Source organism: Mixophyes fleayi, chromosome 6, assembly GCF_038048845.1.
Source record: "Mixophyes fleayi isolate aMixFle1 chromosome 6, aMixFle1.hap1, whole genome shotgun sequence".
NCBI classification, from domain to species: domain Eukaryota; kingdom Metazoa; phylum Chordata; class Amphibia; order Anura; family Limnodynastidae; genus Mixophyes; species Mixophyes fleayi.
The window spans coordinates 68802445-68819697 of NC_134407.1; the positions used below are offsets into that span (position 1 = coordinate 68802445).

At 39.7% G+C, this 17253-nt stretch overlaps 28 non-coding genes across 28 annotated transcripts; all 28 read right to left on the bottom strand.

The window, feature by feature from the left end:
* Nucleotides 1–272: 272 nt before the first annotated feature.
* TRNAL-AAG (transfer RNA leucine (anticodon AAG)) lies at nucleotides 273–354 on the bottom strand. Its single transcript has one exon. It is a non-coding gene; the product is annotated as a tRNA-Leu (tRNA).
* Nucleotides 355–482: 128 nt separating this feature from the next.
* TRNAL-UAG (transfer RNA leucine (anticodon UAG)) lies at nucleotides 483–564 on the bottom strand. The gene has a single exon. It is a non-coding gene; the product is annotated as a tRNA-Leu (tRNA).
* Nucleotides 565–1323: 759 nt separating this feature from the next.
* TRNAL-AAG (transfer RNA leucine (anticodon AAG)) lies at nucleotides 1324–1405 on the bottom strand. The gene has a single exon. It is a non-coding gene; the product is annotated as a tRNA-Leu (tRNA).
* Nucleotides 1406–1533: 128 nt separating this feature from the next.
* TRNAL-UAG (transfer RNA leucine (anticodon UAG)) lies at nucleotides 1534–1615 on the bottom strand. The gene has a single exon. It is a non-coding gene; the product is annotated as a tRNA-Leu (tRNA).
* An 835-nt stretch (nucleotides 1616–2450) lies between these two features.
* On the bottom strand, nucleotides 2451–2532 carry TRNAL-AAG (transfer RNA leucine (anticodon AAG)). The gene has a single exon. It is a non-coding gene; the product is annotated as a tRNA-Leu (tRNA).
* A 128-nt stretch (nucleotides 2533–2660) lies between these two features.
* Nucleotides 2661–2742, bottom strand: TRNAL-UAG (transfer RNA leucine (anticodon UAG)). The gene has a single exon. It is a non-coding gene; the product is annotated as a tRNA-Leu (tRNA).
* Nucleotides 2743–3577: 835 nt separating this feature from the next.
* TRNAL-AAG (transfer RNA leucine (anticodon AAG)) lies at nucleotides 3578–3659 on the bottom strand. Its single transcript has one exon. It is a non-coding gene; the product is annotated as a tRNA-Leu (tRNA).
* Nucleotides 3660–3787: 128 nt separating this feature from the next.
* Nucleotides 3788–3869, bottom strand: TRNAL-UAG (transfer RNA leucine (anticodon UAG)). Its single transcript has one exon. It is a non-coding gene; the product is annotated as a tRNA-Leu (tRNA).
* Nucleotides 3870–4628: 759 nt separating this feature from the next.
* TRNAL-AAG (transfer RNA leucine (anticodon AAG)) lies at nucleotides 4629–4710 on the bottom strand. The gene has a single exon. It is a non-coding gene; the product is annotated as a tRNA-Leu (tRNA).
* A 128-nt stretch (nucleotides 4711–4838) lies between these two features.
* TRNAL-UAG (transfer RNA leucine (anticodon UAG)) lies at nucleotides 4839–4920 on the bottom strand. Its single transcript has one exon. It is a non-coding gene; the product is annotated as a tRNA-Leu (tRNA).
* Nucleotides 4921–5755: 835 nt separating this feature from the next.
* Nucleotides 5756–5837, bottom strand: TRNAL-AAG (transfer RNA leucine (anticodon AAG)). The gene has a single exon. It is a non-coding gene; the product is annotated as a tRNA-Leu (tRNA).
* Nucleotides 5838–5965: 128 nt separating this feature from the next.
* Nucleotides 5966–6047, bottom strand: TRNAL-UAG (transfer RNA leucine (anticodon UAG)). The gene has a single exon. It is a non-coding gene; the product is annotated as a tRNA-Leu (tRNA).
* An 835-nt stretch (nucleotides 6048–6882) lies between these two features.
* On the bottom strand, nucleotides 6883–6964 carry TRNAL-AAG (transfer RNA leucine (anticodon AAG)). The gene has a single exon. It is a non-coding gene; the product is annotated as a tRNA-Leu (tRNA).
* A 128-nt stretch (nucleotides 6965–7092) lies between these two features.
* Nucleotides 7093–7174, bottom strand: TRNAL-UAG (transfer RNA leucine (anticodon UAG)). Its single transcript has one exon. It is a non-coding gene; the product is annotated as a tRNA-Leu (tRNA).
* Nucleotides 7175–7933: 759 nt separating this feature from the next.
* Nucleotides 7934–8015, bottom strand: TRNAL-AAG (transfer RNA leucine (anticodon AAG)). Its single transcript has one exon. It is a non-coding gene; the product is annotated as a tRNA-Leu (tRNA).
* Nucleotides 8016–8143: 128 nt separating this feature from the next.
* On the bottom strand, nucleotides 8144–8225 carry TRNAL-UAG (transfer RNA leucine (anticodon UAG)). Its single transcript has one exon. It is a non-coding gene; the product is annotated as a tRNA-Leu (tRNA).
* An 835-nt stretch (nucleotides 8226–9060) lies between these two features.
* TRNAL-AAG (transfer RNA leucine (anticodon AAG)) lies at nucleotides 9061–9142 on the bottom strand. The gene has a single exon. It is a non-coding gene; the product is annotated as a tRNA-Leu (tRNA).
* Nucleotides 9143–9270: 128 nt separating this feature from the next.
* On the bottom strand, nucleotides 9271–9352 carry TRNAL-UAG (transfer RNA leucine (anticodon UAG)). Its single transcript has one exon. It is a non-coding gene; the product is annotated as a tRNA-Leu (tRNA).
* Nucleotides 9353–10111: 759 nt separating this feature from the next.
* Nucleotides 10112–10193, bottom strand: TRNAL-AAG (transfer RNA leucine (anticodon AAG)). Its single transcript has one exon. It is a non-coding gene; the product is annotated as a tRNA-Leu (tRNA).
* A 128-nt stretch (nucleotides 10194–10321) lies between these two features.
* On the bottom strand, nucleotides 10322–10403 carry TRNAL-UAG (transfer RNA leucine (anticodon UAG)). The gene has a single exon. It is a non-coding gene; the product is annotated as a tRNA-Leu (tRNA).
* An 835-nt stretch (nucleotides 10404–11238) lies between these two features.
* TRNAL-AAG (transfer RNA leucine (anticodon AAG)) lies at nucleotides 11239–11320 on the bottom strand. Its single transcript has one exon. It is a non-coding gene; the product is annotated as a tRNA-Leu (tRNA).
* A 128-nt stretch (nucleotides 11321–11448) lies between these two features.
* On the bottom strand, nucleotides 11449–11530 carry TRNAL-UAG (transfer RNA leucine (anticodon UAG)). The gene has a single exon. It is a non-coding gene; the product is annotated as a tRNA-Leu (tRNA).
* A 709-nt stretch (nucleotides 11531–12239) lies between these two features.
* Nucleotides 12240–12321, bottom strand: TRNAL-AAG (transfer RNA leucine (anticodon AAG)). The gene has a single exon. It is a non-coding gene; the product is annotated as a tRNA-Leu (tRNA).
* Nucleotides 12322–12449: 128 nt separating this feature from the next.
* Nucleotides 12450–12531, bottom strand: TRNAL-UAG (transfer RNA leucine (anticodon UAG)). Its single transcript has one exon. It is a non-coding gene; the product is annotated as a tRNA-Leu (tRNA).
* Nucleotides 12532–15182: 2651 nt separating this feature from the next.
* TRNAL-AAG (transfer RNA leucine (anticodon AAG)) lies at nucleotides 15183–15264 on the bottom strand. Its single transcript has one exon. It is a non-coding gene; the product is annotated as a tRNA-Leu (tRNA).
* Nucleotides 15265–15392: 128 nt separating this feature from the next.
* TRNAL-UAG (transfer RNA leucine (anticodon UAG)) lies at nucleotides 15393–15474 on the bottom strand. The gene has a single exon. It is a non-coding gene; the product is annotated as a tRNA-Leu (tRNA).
* Nucleotides 15475–16233: 759 nt separating this feature from the next.
* On the bottom strand, nucleotides 16234–16315 carry TRNAL-AAG (transfer RNA leucine (anticodon AAG)). The gene has a single exon. It is a non-coding gene; the product is annotated as a tRNA-Leu (tRNA).
* Nucleotides 16316–16443: 128 nt separating this feature from the next.
* On the bottom strand, nucleotides 16444–16525 carry TRNAL-UAG (transfer RNA leucine (anticodon UAG)). Its single transcript has one exon. It is a non-coding gene; the product is annotated as a tRNA-Leu (tRNA).
* Between the last annotated feature and the right edge of the window lie 728 nt (nucleotides 16526–17253).

Here is a 17253-nt window from a genome sequence, read left to right on the forward strand (position 1 = left end):
TACTTCCACGGGTAACACCAGCTGGATTTCTCAACTCCAGTCCTCAGGACCCCTAACAGTGCATGTTTTCCATATCGCCTTGCTTAAGCACAGGTGTATTCATAACTGACTGACACATTCTAACAGATCTACAGGTGGTATAATTATTTCCCTTGTCACCTGGAAAGCAAGCACTGTTAAGGGTCCTGAGGACTGGAGTTGAGAAACACTGATCTTCACGCTTGAACGACATCTATACCGATCTCTGCACCTTCCCTTGGATCTAACGAAAATGGCAGCAGTGGGATTTGAACCCACGCCTCCGAAGAGACTGGAGCCTTAATCCAGCGCCTTAGACCGCTCGGCCATGCTACCACTCATGATCTCTCTTTCGTGAGCTCTAAGATCTGACAATCAGAACAACAAAGCCTATAAATTCTGCATTTGAAAGCTGAGTATCTTCTTTATCTATACGTTGGAACCACATGAAGAACTAATAAAAATGGCAGCAGTGGGATTTCAACCCACGCCTCCGAAGAGACTGGAGCCTAAATCCAGCGCCTTAGACCGCTCGGCCATGCTACCACTCATGAGCTTGCTTTCGTGAGCTCTAAGATCTGAAAAATGTCAATCAGATCAACAAAGCCTACAAATTCTGCATTTGAAAGCTGCATTTCAAAAAAAAATGTCAGGAGAAAAATCCGTAAAATGCTAAATTACATGCGATAACCACAAATCAGAAAAAGGTTGAATACCACAAAAATTTAGAGACAAGATCCAAACTGCTTATTTTGGCATCAGTGGGATTCAAAGACATACCTTCAAAAAAACACAAGCAAAAATTCAATCCCTTACACCAATGAGCCATGCTGCCACCTTTGCTTTTCTATTTGTATGAAAAGTTGATAACATGATGAAATGTTAGTTATGATGGTGCCTGGCGGTATATACATCACACTAAAATAATTTTCGTTTCTCTTCACTGTTTTTAAATCACTTTATTTAGAAATATTTTAAACCGGTTTCAGGAATGTCTTCGACACATGACTAAAGTTGCGATTTAGCTAAAATATACTTCCACGGGTAACACCAGCTGGATTTCTCAACTCCAGTCCTCAGGACCCCTAACAGTGCATGTTTTCCATATCGCCTTGCTTAAGCACAGGTGTATTCATAACTGACTGACACATTCTAACAGATCTACAGGTGGTATAATTATTTCCCTTGTCACCTGGAAAGCAAGCACTGTTAAGGGTCCTGAGGACTGGAGTTGAGAAACACTGATCTTCACGCTTGAACGACATCTATACCGATCTCTGCACCTTCTCTTGGATCTAACGAAAATGGCAGCAGTGGGATTTGAACCCACGCCTCCGAAGAGACTGGAGCCTTAATCCAGCGCCTTAGACCGCTCGGCCATGCTACCACTCATGATCTCTCTTTCGTGAGCTCTAAGATCTGACAATCAGAACAACAAAGCCTATAAATTCTGCATTTGAAAGCTGAGTATCTTCTTTATCTATACGTTGGAACCACATGAAGAACTAATAAAAATGGCAGCAGTGGGATTTGAACCCACGCCTCCGAAGAGACTGGAGCCTAAATCCAGCGCCTTAGACCGCTCGGCCATGCTACCACTCATGAGCTTGCTTTCGTGAGCTCTAAGATCTGAAAAATGTCAATCAGATCAACAAAGCCTACAAATTCTGCATTTGAAAGCTGCATTTCAAAAAAAAATGTCAGGAGAAAAATCCGTAAAATGCTAAATTACATGCGATAACCACAAATCAGAAAAAGGTTGAATAAAGTGCTTAACCGATAAAGTTGATTACAAATATTTACATTTTAATTGAGTTGCTATTTGTTCATTTCAACTGAATACCACAAAAATTTAGAGACAAGATCCAAACTGCTTATTTTGGCATCAGTGGGATTCAAAGACATACCTTCAAAAAAACACAAGCAAAAATTCAATCCCTTACACCAATGAGCCATGCTGCCACCTTTGCTTTTCTATTTGTATGAAAAGTTGATAACATGATGAAATGTTAGTTATGATGGTGCCTGGCGGTATATACATCACACTAAAATAATTTTCGTTTCTCTTCACTGTTTTTAAATCACTTTATTTAGAAATATTTTAAACCGGTTTCAGGAATGTCTTCGACACATGACTAAAGTTGCGATTTAGCTAAAATATACTTCCACGGGTAACACCAGCTGGATTTCTCAACTCCAGTCCTCAGGACCCCTAACAGTGCATGTTTTCCATATCGCCTTGCTTAAGCACAGGTGTATTCATAACTGACTGACACATTCTAACAGATCTACAGGTGGTATAATTATTTCCCTTGTCACCTGGAAAGCAAGCACTGTTAAGGGTCCTGAGGACTGGAGTTGAGAAACACTGATCTTCACGCTTGAACGACATCTATACCGATCTCTGCACCTTCTCTTGGATCTAACGAAAATGGCAGCAGTGGGATTTGAACCCACGCCTCCGAAGAGACTGGAGCCTTAATCCAGCGCCTTAGACCGCTCGGCCATGCTACCACTCATGATCTCTCTTTCGTGAGCTCTAAGATCTGACAATCAGAACAACAAAGCCTATAAATTCTGCATTTGAAAGCTGAGTATCTTCTTTATCTATACGTTGGAACCACATGAAGAACTAATAAAAATGGCAGCAGTGGGATTTGAACCCACGCCTCCGAAGAGACTGGAGCCTAAATCCAGCGCCTTAGACCGCTCGGCCATGCTACCACTCATGAGCTTGCTTTCGTGAGCTCTAAGATCTGAAAAATGTCAATCAGATCAACAAAGCCTACAAATTCTGCATTTGAAAGCTGCATTTCAAAAAAAAATGTCAGGAGAAAAATCCGTAAAATGCTAAATTACATGCGATAACCACAAATCAGAAAAAGGTTGAATAAAGTGCTTAACCGATAAAGTTGATTACAAATATTTACATTTTAATTGAGTTGCTATTTGTTCATTTCAACTGAATACCACAAAAATTTAGAGACAAGATCCAAACTGCTTATTTTGGCATCAGTGGGATTCAAAGACATACCTTCAAAAAAACACAAGCAAAAATTCAATCCCTTACACCAATGAGCCATGCTGCCACCTTTGCTTTTCTATTTGTATGAAAAGTTGATAACATGATGAAATGTTAGTTATGATGGTGCCTGGCGGTATATACATCACACTAAAATAATTTTCGTTTCTCTTCACTGTTTTTAAATCACTTTATTTAGAAATATTTTAAACCGGTTTCAGGAATGTCTTCGACACATGACTAAAGTTGCGATTTAGCTAAAATATACTTCCACAGGTAACACCAGCTGGATTTCTCAACTCCAGTCTTCAGGACCCCTAACAGTGCATGTTTTCCATATCTCCTTGCTTAAGCACAGGTGTATTCATAACTGACTGACACATTCTAACAGATCTACAGGTGGTATAATTATTTCCCTTGTCACCTGGAAAGCAAGCACTGTTAAGGGTCCTGAGGACTGGAGTTGAGAAACACTGATCTTCACGCTTGAACGACATCTATACCGATCTCTGCACCTTCTCTTGGATCTAACGAAAATGGCAGCAGTGGGATTTGAACCCACGCCTCCGAAGAGACTGGAGCCTTAATCCAGCGCCTTAGACCGCTCGGCCATGCTACCACTCATGATCTCTCTTTCGTGAGCTCTAAGATCTGACAATCAGAACAACAAAGCCTATAAATTCTGCATTTGAAAGCTGAGTATCTTCTTTATCTATACGTTGGAACCACATGAAGAACTAATAAAAATGGCAGCAGTGGGATTTGAACCCACGCCTCCGAAGAGACTGGAGCCTAAATCCAGCGCCTTAGACCGCTCGGCCATGCTACCACTCATGAGCTTGCTTTCGTGAGCTCTAAGATCTGAAAAATGTCAATCAGATCAACAAAGCCTACAAATTCTGCATTTGAAAGCTGCATTTCAAAAAAAAATGTCAGGAGAAAAATCCGTAAAATGCTAAATTACATGCGATAACCACAAATCAGAAAAAGGTTGAATACCACAAAAATTTAGAGACAAGATCCAAACTGCTTATTTTGGCATCAGTGGGATTCAAAGACATACCTTCAAAAAAACACAAGCAAAAATTCAATCCCTTACACCAATGAGCCATGCTGCCACCTTTGCTTTTCTATTTGTATGAAAAGTTGATAACATGATGAAATGTTAGTTATGATGGTGCCTGGCGGTATATACATCACACTAAAATAATTTTCGTTTCTCTTCACTGTTTTTAAATCACTTTATTTAGAAATATTTTAAACCGGTTTCAGGAATGTCTTCAACACATGACTAAAGTTGCGATTTAGCTAAAATATACTTCCACGGGTAACACCAGCTGGATTTCTCAACTCCAGTCCTCAGGACCCCTAACAGTGCATGTTTTCCATATCGCCTTGCTTAAGCACAGGTGTATTCATAACTGACTGACACATTCTAACAGATCTACAGGTGGTATAATTATTTCCCTTGTCACCTGGAAAGCAAGCACTGTTAAGGGTCCTGAGGACTGGAGTTGAGAAACACTGATCTTCACGCTTGAACGACATCTATACCGATCTCTGCACCTTCTCTTGGATCTAACGAAAATGGCAGCAGTGGGATTTGAACCCACGCCTCCGAAGAGACTGGAGCCTTAATCCAGCGCCTTAGACCGCTCGGCCATGCTACCACTCATGATCTCTCTTTCGTGAGCTCTAAGATCTGACAATCAGAACAACAAAGCCTATAAATTCTGCATTTGAAAGCTGAGTATCTTCTTTATCTATACGTTGGAACCACATGAAGAACTAATAAAAATGGCAGCAGTGGGATTTGAACCCACGCCTCCGAAGAGACTGGAGCCTAAATCCAGCGCCTTAGACCGCTCGGCCATGCTACCACTCATGAGCTTGCTTTCGTGAGCTCTAAGATCTGAAAAATGTCAATCAGATCAACAAAGCCTACAAATTCTGCATTTGAAAGCTGCATTTCAAAAAAAAATGTCAGGAGAAAAATCCGTAAAATGCTAAATTACATGCGATAACCACAAATCAGAAAAAGGTTGAATAAAGTGCTTAACCGATAAAGTTGATTACAAATATTTACATTTTAATTGAGTTGCTATTTGTTCATTTCAACTGAATACCACAAAAATTTAGAGACAAGATCCAAACTGCTTATTTTGGCATCAGTGGGATTCAAAGACATACCTTCAAAAAAACACAAGCAAAAATTCAATCCCTTACACCAATGAGCCATGCTGCCACCTTTGCTTTTCTATTTGTATGAAAAGTTGATAACATGATGAAATGTTAGTTATGATGGTGCCTGGCGGTATATACATCACACTAAAATAATTTTCGTTTCTCTTCACTGTTTTTAAATCACTTTATTTAGAAATATTTTAAACCGGTTTCAGGAATGTCTTCGACACATGACTAAAGTTGCGATTTAGCTAAAATATACTTCCACGGGTAACACCAGCTGGATTTCTCAACTCCAGTCCTCAGGACCCCTAACAGTGCATGTTTTCCATATCGCCTTGCTTAAGCACAGGTGTATTCATAACTGACTGACACATTCTAACAGATCTACAGGTGGTATAATTATTTCCCTTGTCACCTGGAAAGCAAGCACTGTTAAGGGTCCTGAGGACTGGAGTTGAGAAACACTGATCTTCACGCTTGAACGACATCTATACCGATCTCTGCACCTTCTCTTGGATCTAACGAAAATGGCAGCAGTGGGATTTGAACCCACGCCTCCGAAGAGACTGGAGCCTTAATCCAGCGCCTTAGACCGCTCGGCCATGCTACCACTCATGATCTCTCTTTCGTGAGCTCTAAGATCTGACAATCAGAACAACAAAGCCTATAAATTCTGCATTTGAAAGCTGAGTATCTTCTTTATCTATACGTTGGAACCACATGAAGAACTAATAAAAATGGCAGCAGTGGGATTTGAACCCACGCCTCCGAAGAGACTGGAGCCTAAATCCAGCGCCTTAGACCGCTCGGCCATGCTACCACTCATGAGCTTGCTTTCGTGAGCTCTAAGATCTGAAAAATGTCAATCAGATCAACAAAGCCTACAAATTCTGCATTTGAAAGCTGCATTTCAAAAAAAAATGTCAGGAGAAAAATCCGTAAAATGCTAAATTACATGCGATAACCACAAATCAGAAAAAGGTTGAATAAAGTGCTTAACCGATAAAGTTGATTACAAATATTTACATTTTAATTGAGTTGCTATTTGTTCATTTCAACTGAATACCACAAAAATTTAGAGACAAGATCCAAACTGCTTATTTTGGCATCAGTGGGATTCAAAGACATACCTTCAAAAAAACACAAGCAAAAATTCAATCCCTTACACCAATGAGCCATGCTGCCACCTTTGCTTTTCTATTTGTATGAAAAGTTGATAACATGATGAAATGTTAGTTATGATGGTGCCTGGCGGTATATACATCACACTAAAATAATTTTCGTTTCTCTTCACTGTTTTTAAATCACTTTATTTAGAAATATTTTAAACCGGTTTCAGGAATGTCTTCGACACATGACTAAAGTTGCGATTTAGCTAAAATATACTTCCACGGGTAACACCAGCTGGATTTCTCAACTCCAGTCCTCAGGACCCCTAACAGTGCATGTTTTCCATATCGCCTTGCTTAAGCACAGGTGTATTCATAACTGACTGACACATTCTAACAGATCTACAGGTGGTATAATTATTTCCCTTGTCACCTGGAAAGCAAGCACTGTTAAGGGTCCTGAGGACTGGAGTTGAGAAACACTGATCTTCACGCTTGAACGACATCTATACCGATCTCTGCACCTTCTCTTGGATCTAACGAAAATGGCAGCAGTGGGATTTGAACCCACGCCTCCGAAGAGACTGGAGCCTTAATCCAGCGCCTTAGACCGCTCGGCCATGCTACCACTCATGATCTCTCTTTCGTGAGCTCTAAGATCTGACAATCAGAACAACAAAGCCTATAAATTCTGCATTTGAAAGCTGAGTATCTTCTTTATCTATACGTTGGAACCACATGAAGAACTAATAAAAATGGCAGCAGTGGGATTTGAACCCACGCCTCCGAAGAGACTGGAGCCTAAATCCAGCGCCTTAGACCGCTCGGCCATGCTACCACTCATGAGCTTGCTTTCGTGAGCTCTAAGATCTGAAAAATGTCAATCAGATCAACAAAGCCTACAAATTCTGCATTTGAAAGCTGCATTTCAAAAAAAAATGTCAGGAGAAAAATCCGTAAAATGCTAAATTACATGCGATAACCACAAATCAGAAAAAGGTTGAATACCACAAAAATTTAGAGACAAGATCCAAACTGCTTATTTTGGCATCAGTGGGATTCAAAGACATACCTTCAAAAAAACACAAGCAAAAATTCAATCCCTTACACCAATGAGCCATGCTGCCACCTTTGCTTTTCTATTTGTATGAAAAGTTGATAACATGATGAAATGTTAGTTATGATGGTGCCTGGCGGTATATACATCACACTAAAATAATTTTCGTTTCTCTTCACTGTTTTTAAATCACTTTATTTAGAAATATTTTAAACCGGTTTCAGGAATGTCTTCGACACATGACTAAAGTTGCGATTTAGCTAAAATATACTTCCACGGGTAACACCAGCTGGATTTCTCAACTCCAGTCCTCAGGACCCCTAACAGTGCATGTTTTCCATATCGCCTTGCTTAAGCACAGGTGTATTCATAACTGACTGACACATTCTAACAGATCTACAGGTGGTATAATTATTTCCCTTGTCACCTGGAAAGCAAGCACTGTTAAGGGTCCTGAGGACTGGAGTTGAGAAACACTGATCTTCACGCTTGAACGACATCTATACCGATCTCTGCACCTTCTCTTGGATCTAACGAAAATGGCAGCAGTGGGATTTGAACCCACGCCTCCGAAGAGACTGGAGCCTTAATCCAGCGCCTTAGACCGCTCGGCCATGCTACCACTCATGATCTCTCTTTCGTGAGCTCTAAGATCTGACAATCAGAACAACAAAGCCTATAAATTCTGCATTTGAAAGCTGAGTATCTTCTTTATCTATACGTTGGAACCACATGAAGAACTAATAAAAATGGCAGCAGTGGGATTTGAACCCACGCCTCCGAAGAGACTGGAGCCTAAATCCAGCGCCTTAGACCGCTCGGCCATGCTACCACTCATGAGCTTGCTTTCGTGAGCTCTAAGATCTGAAAAATGTCAATCAGATCAACAAAGCCTACAAATTCTGCATTTGAAAGCTGCATTTCAAAAAAAAATGTCAGGAGAAAAATCCGTAAAATGCTAAATTACATGCGATAACCACAAATCAGAAAAAGGTTGAATAAAGTGCTTAACCGATAAAGTTGATTACAAATATTTACATTTTAATTGAGTTGCTATTTGTTCATTTCAACTGAATACCACAAAAATTTAGAGACAAGATCCAAACTGCTTATTTTGGCATCAGTGGGATTCAAAGACATACCTTCAAAAAAACACAAGCAAAAATTCAATCCCTTACACCAATGAGCCATGCTGCCACCTTTGCTTTTCTATTTGTATGAAAAGTTGATAACATGATGAAATGTTAGTTATGATGGTGCCTGGCGGTATATACATCACACTAAAATAATTTTCGTTTCTCTTCACTGTTTTTAAATCACTTTATTTAGAAATATTTTAAACCGGTTTCAGGAATGTCTTCGACACATGACTAAAGTTGCGATTTAGCTAAAATATACTTCCACAGGTAACACCAGCTGGATTTCTCAACTCCAGTCTTCAGGACCCCTAACAGTGCATGTTTTCCATATCTCCTTGCTTAAGCACAGGTGTATTCATAACTGACTGACACATTCTAACAGATCTACAGGTGGTATAATTATTTCCCTTGTCACCTGGAAAGCAAGCACTGTTAAGGGTCCTGAGGACTGGAGTTGAGAAACACTGATCTTCACGCTTGAACGACATCTATACCGATCTCTGCACCTTCTCTTGGATCTAACGAAAATGGCAGCAGTGGGATTTGAACCCACGCCTCCGAAGAGACTGGAGCCTTAATCCAGCGCCTTAGACCGCTCGGCCATGCTACCACTCATGATCTCTCTTTCGTGAGCTCTAAGATCTGACAATCAGAACAACAAAGCCTATAAATTCTGCATTTGAAAGCTGAGTATCTTCTTTATCTATACGTTGGAACCACATGAAGAACTAATAAAAATGGCAGCAGTGGGATTTCAACCCACGCCTCCGAAGAGACTGGAGCCTAAATCCAGCGCCTTAGACCGCTCGGCCATGCTACCACTCATGAGCTTGCTTTCGTGAGCTCTAAGATCTGAAAAATGTCAATCAGATCAACAAAGCCTACAAATTCTGCATTTGAAAGCTGCATTTCAAAAAAAAATGTCAGGAGAAAAATCCGTAAAATGCTAAATTACATGCGATAACCACAAATCAGAAAAAGGTTGAATACCACAAAAATTTAGAGACAAGATCCAAACTGCTTATTTTGGCATCAGTGGGATTCAAAGACATACCTTCAAAAAAACACAAGCAAAAATTCAATCCCTTACACCAATGAGCCATGCTGCCACCTTTGCTTTTCTATTTGTATGAAAAGTTGATAACATGATGAAATGTTAGTTATGATGGTGCCTGGCGGTATATACATCACACTAAAATAATTTTCGTTTCTCTTCACTGTTTTTAAATCACTTTATTTAGAAATATTTTAAACCGGATTCAGGAATGTCTTCGACACATGACTAAAGTTGCGATTTAGCTAAAATATACTTCCACAGGTAACACCAGCTGGATTTCTCAACTCCAGTCCTCAGGACCCCTAACAGTGCATGTTTTCCATATCTCCTTGCTTAAGCACAGGTGTATTCATAACTGACTGACACATTCTAACAGATCTACAGGTGGTATAATTATTTCCCTTGTCACCTGGAAAGCAAGCACTGTTAAGGGTCCTGAGGACTGGAGTTGAGAAACACTGATCTTCACGCTTGAACGACATCTATACCGATCTCTGCACCTTCTCTTGGATCTAACGAAAATGGCAGCAGTGGGATTTGAACCCACGCCTCTGAAGAGACTGGAGCCTTAATCCAGCGCCTTAGACCGCTCGGCCATGCTACCACTCATGATCTCTCTTTCGTGAGCTCTAAGATCTGACAATCAGAACAACAAAGCCTATAAATTCTGCATTTGAAAGCTGAGTATCTTCTTTATCTATACGTTGGAACCACATGAAGAACTAATAAAAATGGCAGCAGTGGGATTTCAACCCACGCCTCCGAAGAGACTGGAGCCTAAATCCAGCGCCTTAGACCGCTCGGCCATGCTACCACTCATGAGCTTGCTTTCGTGAGCTCTAAGATCTGAAAAATGTCAATCAGATCAACAAAGCCTACAAATTCTGCATTTGAAAGCTGCATTTCAAAAAAAAATGTCAGGAGAAAAATCCGTAAAATGCTAAATTACATGCGATAACCACAAATCAGAAAAAGGTTGAATAAAGTGCTTAACCGATAAAGTTGATTACAAATATTTACATTTTAATTGAGTTGCTATTTGTTCATTTCAACTGAATACCACAAAAATTTAGAGACAAGATCCAAACTGCTTATTTTGGCATCAGTGGGATTCAAAGACATACCTTCAAAAAAACACAAGCAAAAATTCAATCCCTTACACCAATGAGCCATGCTGCCACCTTTGCTTTTCTATTTGTATGAAAAGTTGATAACATGATGAAATGTTAGTTATGATGGTGCCTGGCGGTATATACATCACACTAAAATAATTTTCGTTTCTCTTCACTGTTTTTAAATCACTTTATTTAGAAATATTTTAAACCGGTTTCAGGAATGTCTTCGACACATGACTAAAGTTGCGATTTAGCTAAAATATACTTCCACAGGTAACACCAGCTGGATTTCTCAACTCCAGTCCTCAGGACCCCTAACAGTGCATGTTTTCCATATCTCCTTGCTTAAGCACAGGTGTATTCATAACTGACTGACACATTCTAACAGATCTACAGGTGGTATAATTATTTCCCTTGTCACCTGGAAAGCAAGCACTGTTAAGGGTCCTGAGGACTGGAGTTGAGAAACACTGATCTTCACGCTTGAAGGACATCTATACCGATCTCTGCACCTTCTCTTGGATCTAACGAAAATGGCAGCAGTGGGATTTGAACCCACGCCTCCGAAGAGACTGGAGCCTTAATCCAGCGCCTTAGACTGCTCGGCCATGCTACCACTCATGTTCTCTCATTCGTGAGCTCTAAGATCTGACAATCAGAACAACAAAGCCTATAAATTCTGCATTTGAAAGCTGAGTATCTTCTTTATCTATACGTTGGAACCACATGAACAACTAATAAAAATGGCAGCAGTGGGATTTCAACCCACGCCTCCGAAGAGACTGGAGCCTAAATCCAGCGCCTTAGACCGCTCGGCCATGCTACCACTCATGATCTCTCTTTCGTGAAAATTTGAAAGCTGCATTTCAAAAAAAAGTGTCAGGAGAAAAATCCGTAAAATGCTAAATTACATGCGATAACCACAAATCAGAAAAAGGTTGAATACCACAAAAATTTAGAGACAAGATCCAAACTGCTTATTTTGGCATCAGTGGGATTCAAAGACATACCTTCAAAAAAACACAAGCAAAAATTCAATCCCTTACACCAATGAGCCATGCTGCCACCTTTGCTTTTCTATTTGTATGAAAAGTTGATAACATGATGAAATGTTAGTTATGATGGTGCCTGGCGGTATATACATCACACTAAAATAATTTTCGTTTCTCTTCACTGTTTTTAAATCACTTTATTTAGAAATATTTTAAACCGGTTTCAGGAATGTCTTCGACACATGACTAAAGTTGCGATTTAGCTAAAATATACTTCCACAGGTAACACCAGCTGGATTTCTCAACTCCAGTCCTCAGGACCCCTAACAGTGCATGTTTTCCATATCTCCTTGCTTAAGCACAGGTGTATTCATAACTGACTGACACATTCTAACAGATCTACAGGTGGTATAATTATTTCCCTTGTCACCTGGAAAGCAAGCACTGTTAAGGGTCCTGAGGACTGGAGTTGAGAAACACTGATCTTCACGCTTGAACGACATCTATACCGATCTCTGCACCTTCTCTTGGATCTAACGAAAATGGCAGCAGTGGGATTTGAACCCACGCCTCCGAAGAGACTGGAGCCTTAATCCAGCGCCTTAGACTGCTCGGCCATGCTACCACTCATGTTCTCTCATTCGTGAGCTCTAAGATCTGACAATCAGAACAACAAAGCCTATAAATTCTGCATTTGAAAGCTGAGTATCTTCTTTATCTATACGTTGGAACCACATGAACAACTAATAAAAATGGCAGCAGTGGGATTTCAACCCACGCCTCCGAAGAGACTGGAGCCTAAATCCAGCGCCTTAGACCGCTCGGCCATGCTACCACTCATGATCTCTCTTTCGTGAAAATTTGAAAGCTGCATTTCAAAAAAAAGTGTCAGGAGAAAAATCCGTAAAATGCTAAATTACATGCGATAACCACAAATCAGAAAAAGGTTGAATAAAGTGCTTCAGCGATAAAGTTGATTACAAATATTTACATTTTAATTGAGTTGCTATTTGTTCATTTCAACTGAATACCACAAAAATTTAGAGACAAGATCCAAACGTCTTATTTTGGCATCAGTGGGATTCAAAGACATACCTTCAAAAAAACACAAGCAAAAATTCAATCCCTTACACCAATGAGCCATGCTACCACCTTTGCTTTTCTATTTGTATGAAAAGTTGATAACATGATGAAATGTTAGTTATGATGGTGCCTGGCGGTATATACATCACACTAAAATAATTTTCGTTTCTCTTCACTGTTTTCAAATCACTTTATTTAGAAATATTTTAAACCGGTTTGAGGAGTGTCTTCGACACATGACTAAAGTTGCGATTTAGCTAAAATATACTTCCACCGGTAACACCAGCTGGATTTCTTCCTTATCTATACCAGTGTTTCTCAACTCCAGTCCTCAGGACCCCTAACAGTTCATGTTTTCCATATCTCCTTGCTTAAGCACAGGTGTATTCATTACTGACTGACACATTCTAACAGATCTACAGGTGGTATAATTATTTCCCTTGTCACCTGGAAAGCAAGCACTGTTAAGGGTCCTTAGGACTGGAGTTGAGAAACACTGATCTTCACGCTTGAACGACATCTATACCGATGTCTGCACCTTCTATTGGATCTAACAAAAATGGCAGCAGAGAGATTTGAACCCACGCCTCCGAAGAGACTGGAGCCTTAATCCAGCACCTTAGACCGCTCGGCAATGCTACCACTCATGATCTCTCTTTTGTGAGCTCTAAGATCTGACAATCAGAACAACAAAGCCTACAAATTCTGCATTTGAAAGCTGCATTTCAAGAAAAAGTGTCAGGAGAAAAATCAGTAAAATGCTAAATTACATGCAATTACCACAAATCAGAAAAAGGTTGAATAAAGTGCTTAAGCGATAAAGTTGATTACAAATATTTACATTTTAATTGAGTAGCTATTTGTTCATTTCAACTGAATACCACAAAAATTTAGAGACAAGATCCAAACGTCTTATTTTGGCATCAGTGGGATTCAAAGACATACCTTCAAAAAAACACAAGCAAAAATTCAATCCCTTACACCAATGAGCCATTCTGCCACCTTTGCTTTTCTATTTGTATGAAAAGTTGATAACATGATGAAATGTTAGTTATGATGGTGCCTGGCGGTATATACATCACACTAAAATAATTTTTGTTTCTCTTCACTGTTTTCAAATCACTTTATTTAGAAATATTTTAAACCGGTTTGAGGAGTGTCTTCGACACATGACTAAAGTTGCGATTTAGCTAAAATATACTTCCACCAGTAACACCAGCTGGATTTCTTCCTTATCTATACCAGTGTTTCTCAACTCCAGTCCTCAGGACCCCTAACAGTGCATGTTTTCCATATCTCCTTGCTTAAGCACATGTGAATTCATTACTGACTGACACATTCTAACAGATCTACAGGGGGTATAATTATTTCCCTTGTCACCTGGAAAGCAAGCACTGTTAGGGGTCCTGAGGACTGGAGTTGAGAAACACTGATCTTCACGCTTGAAAGACATCTATACCGATGTCTGCACCTTCTCTTGGATCTAATGAAAATAGCAGCAGTGGGATTTGAACGCACGCCTCCGAAGAGATGGGAGCTTAAATCCAGCGCCTTAGACCACTCTGCCATGCTACCACTCATGATCTCTCTTTCGTGAGCTCTAAGATCTGACAATCAGAACAACAAAGCCTATAAATTCTGCATTTGAAAGCTGCATTTCAAAAAAAAGTGTCAGGAGAAAAATCCGTAAAATGCTAAATTACATGCGATAACCACAAATCAGAAAAAGGTTGAATAAAGTGCTTAACTGATAAAGTTGATTACAAATATTTACATTTTAATTGAGTTGCTATTTGTTCATTTCAACTGAATACCACAAAAATTTAGAGACAAGATCCAAACTGCTTATTTTGGCATCAGTGGGATTCAAAGACATACCTTCAAAAAAACACAAGCAAAAATTCAATCCCTTACACCAATGAGCCATGCTGCCACCTTTGCTTTTCTATTTGTATGAAAAGTTGATAACATGATGAAATGTTAGTTATGATGGTGCCTGGCGGTATATACATCACACTAAAATAATTTTCGTTTCTCTTCACTGTTTTTAAATCACTTTATTTAGAAATATTTTAAACCGGTTTCAGGAATGTCTTCGACACATGACTAAAGTTGCGATTTAGCTAAAATATACTTCCACAGGTAACACCAGCTGGATTTCTCAACTCCAGTCTTCAGGACCCCTAACAGTGCATGTTTTCCATATCTCCTTGCTTAAGCACAGGTGTATTCATAACTGACTGACACATTCTAACAGATCTACAGGTGGTATAATTATTTCCCTTGTCACCTGGAAAGCAAGCACTGTTAAGGGTCCTGAGGACTGGAGTTGAGAAACACTGATCTTCACGCTTGAACGACATCTATACCGATCTCTGCACCTTCTCTTGGATCTAACGAAAATGGCAGCAGTGGGATTTGAACCCACGCCTCCGAAGAGACTGGAGCCTTAATCCAGCGCCTTAGACCGCTCGGCCATGCTACCACTCATGATCTCTCTTTCGTGAGCTCTAAGATCTGACAATCAGAACAACAAAGCCTATAAATTCTGCATTTGAAAGCTGAGTATCTTCTTTATCTATACGTTGGAACCACATGAAGAACTAATAAAAATGGCAGCAGTGGGATTTCAACCCACGCCTCCGAAGAGACTGGAGCCTAAATCCAGCGCCTTAGACCGCTCGGCCATGCTACCACTCATGAGCTTGCTTTCGTGAGCTCTAAGATCTGAAAAATGTCAATCAGATCAACAAAGCCTACAAATTCTGCATTTGAAAGCTGCATTTCAAAAAAAAATGTCAGGAGAAAAATCCGTAAAATGCTAAATTACATGCGATAACCACAAATCAGAAAAAGGTTGAATACCACAAAAATTTAGAGACAAGATCCAAACTGCTTATTTTGGCATCAGTGGGATTCAAAGACATACCTTCAAAAAAACACAAGCAAAAATTCAATCCCTTACACCAATGAGCCATGCTGCCACCTTTGCTTTTCTATTTGTATGAAAAGTTGATAACATGATGAAATGTTAGTTATGATGGTGCCTGGCGGTATATACATCACACTAAAATAATTTTCGTTTCTCTTCACTGTTTTTAAATCACTTTATTTAGAAATATTTTAAACCGGTTTCAGGAATGTCTTCGACACATGACTAAAGTTGCGATTTAGCTAAAATATACTTCCACAGGTAACACCAGCTGGATTTCTCAACTCCAGTCCTCAGGACCCCTAACAGTGCATGTTTTCCATATCTCCTTGCTTAAGCACAGGTGTATTCATAACTGACTGACACATTCTAACAGATCTACAGGTGGTATAATTATTTCCCTTGTCACCTGGAAAGCAAGCACTGTTAAGGGTCCTGAGGACTGGAGTTGAGAAACACTGATCTTCACGCTTGAACGACATCTATACCGATCTCTGCACCTTCTCTTGGATCTAACGAAAATGGCAGCAGTGGGATTTGAACCCACGCCTCCGAAGAGACTGGAGCCTTAATCCAGCGCCTTAGACCGCTCGGCCATGCTACCACTCATGATCTCTCTTTCGTGAGCTCTAAGATCTGACAATCAGAACAACAAAGCCTATAAATTCTGCATTTGAAAGCTGAGTATCTTCTTTATCTATACGTTGGAACCACATGAAGAACTAATAAAAATGGCAGCAGTGGGATTTGAACCCACGCCTCCGAAGAGACTGGAGCCTAAATCCAGCGCCTTAGACCGCTCGGCCATGCTACCACTCATGAGCTTGCTTTCGTGAGCTCTAAGATCTGAAAAATGTCAATCAGATCAACAATGCCTACAAATTCTGCATTTGAAAGCTGCATTTCAAAAAAAAATGTCAGGAGAAAAATCCGTAAAATGCTAAATTACATGCGATAACCACAAATCAGAAAAAGGTTGAATAAAGTGCTTAACCGATAAAGTTGATTACAAATATTTACATTTTAATTGAGTTGCTATTTGTTCATTTCAACTGAATACCACAAAAATTTAGAGACAAGATCCAAACTGCTTATTTTGGCATCAGTGGGATTCAAAGACATACCTTCAAAAAAACACAAGCAAAAATTCAATCCCTTACACCAATGAGCCATGCTGCCACCTTTGCTTTTCTATTTGTATGAAAAGTTGATAACATGATGAAATGTTAGTTATGATGGTGCCTGGCGGTATATACATCACACTAAAATAATTTTCGTTTCTCTTCACTGTTTTTAAATCACTTTATTTAGAAATATTTTAAACCGGTTTCAGGAATGTCTTCGACACATGACTAAAGTTGCGATTTAGCTAAAATATACTTCCACAGGTAACACCAGCTGGATTTCTCAACTCCAGTCCTCAGGACCCCTAACAGTGCATGTTTTCCATATCTCCTTGCTTAAGCACAGGTGTATTCATAACTGACTGACACATTCTAACAGATCTACAGGTGGTATAATTATTTCCCTTGTCACCTGGAA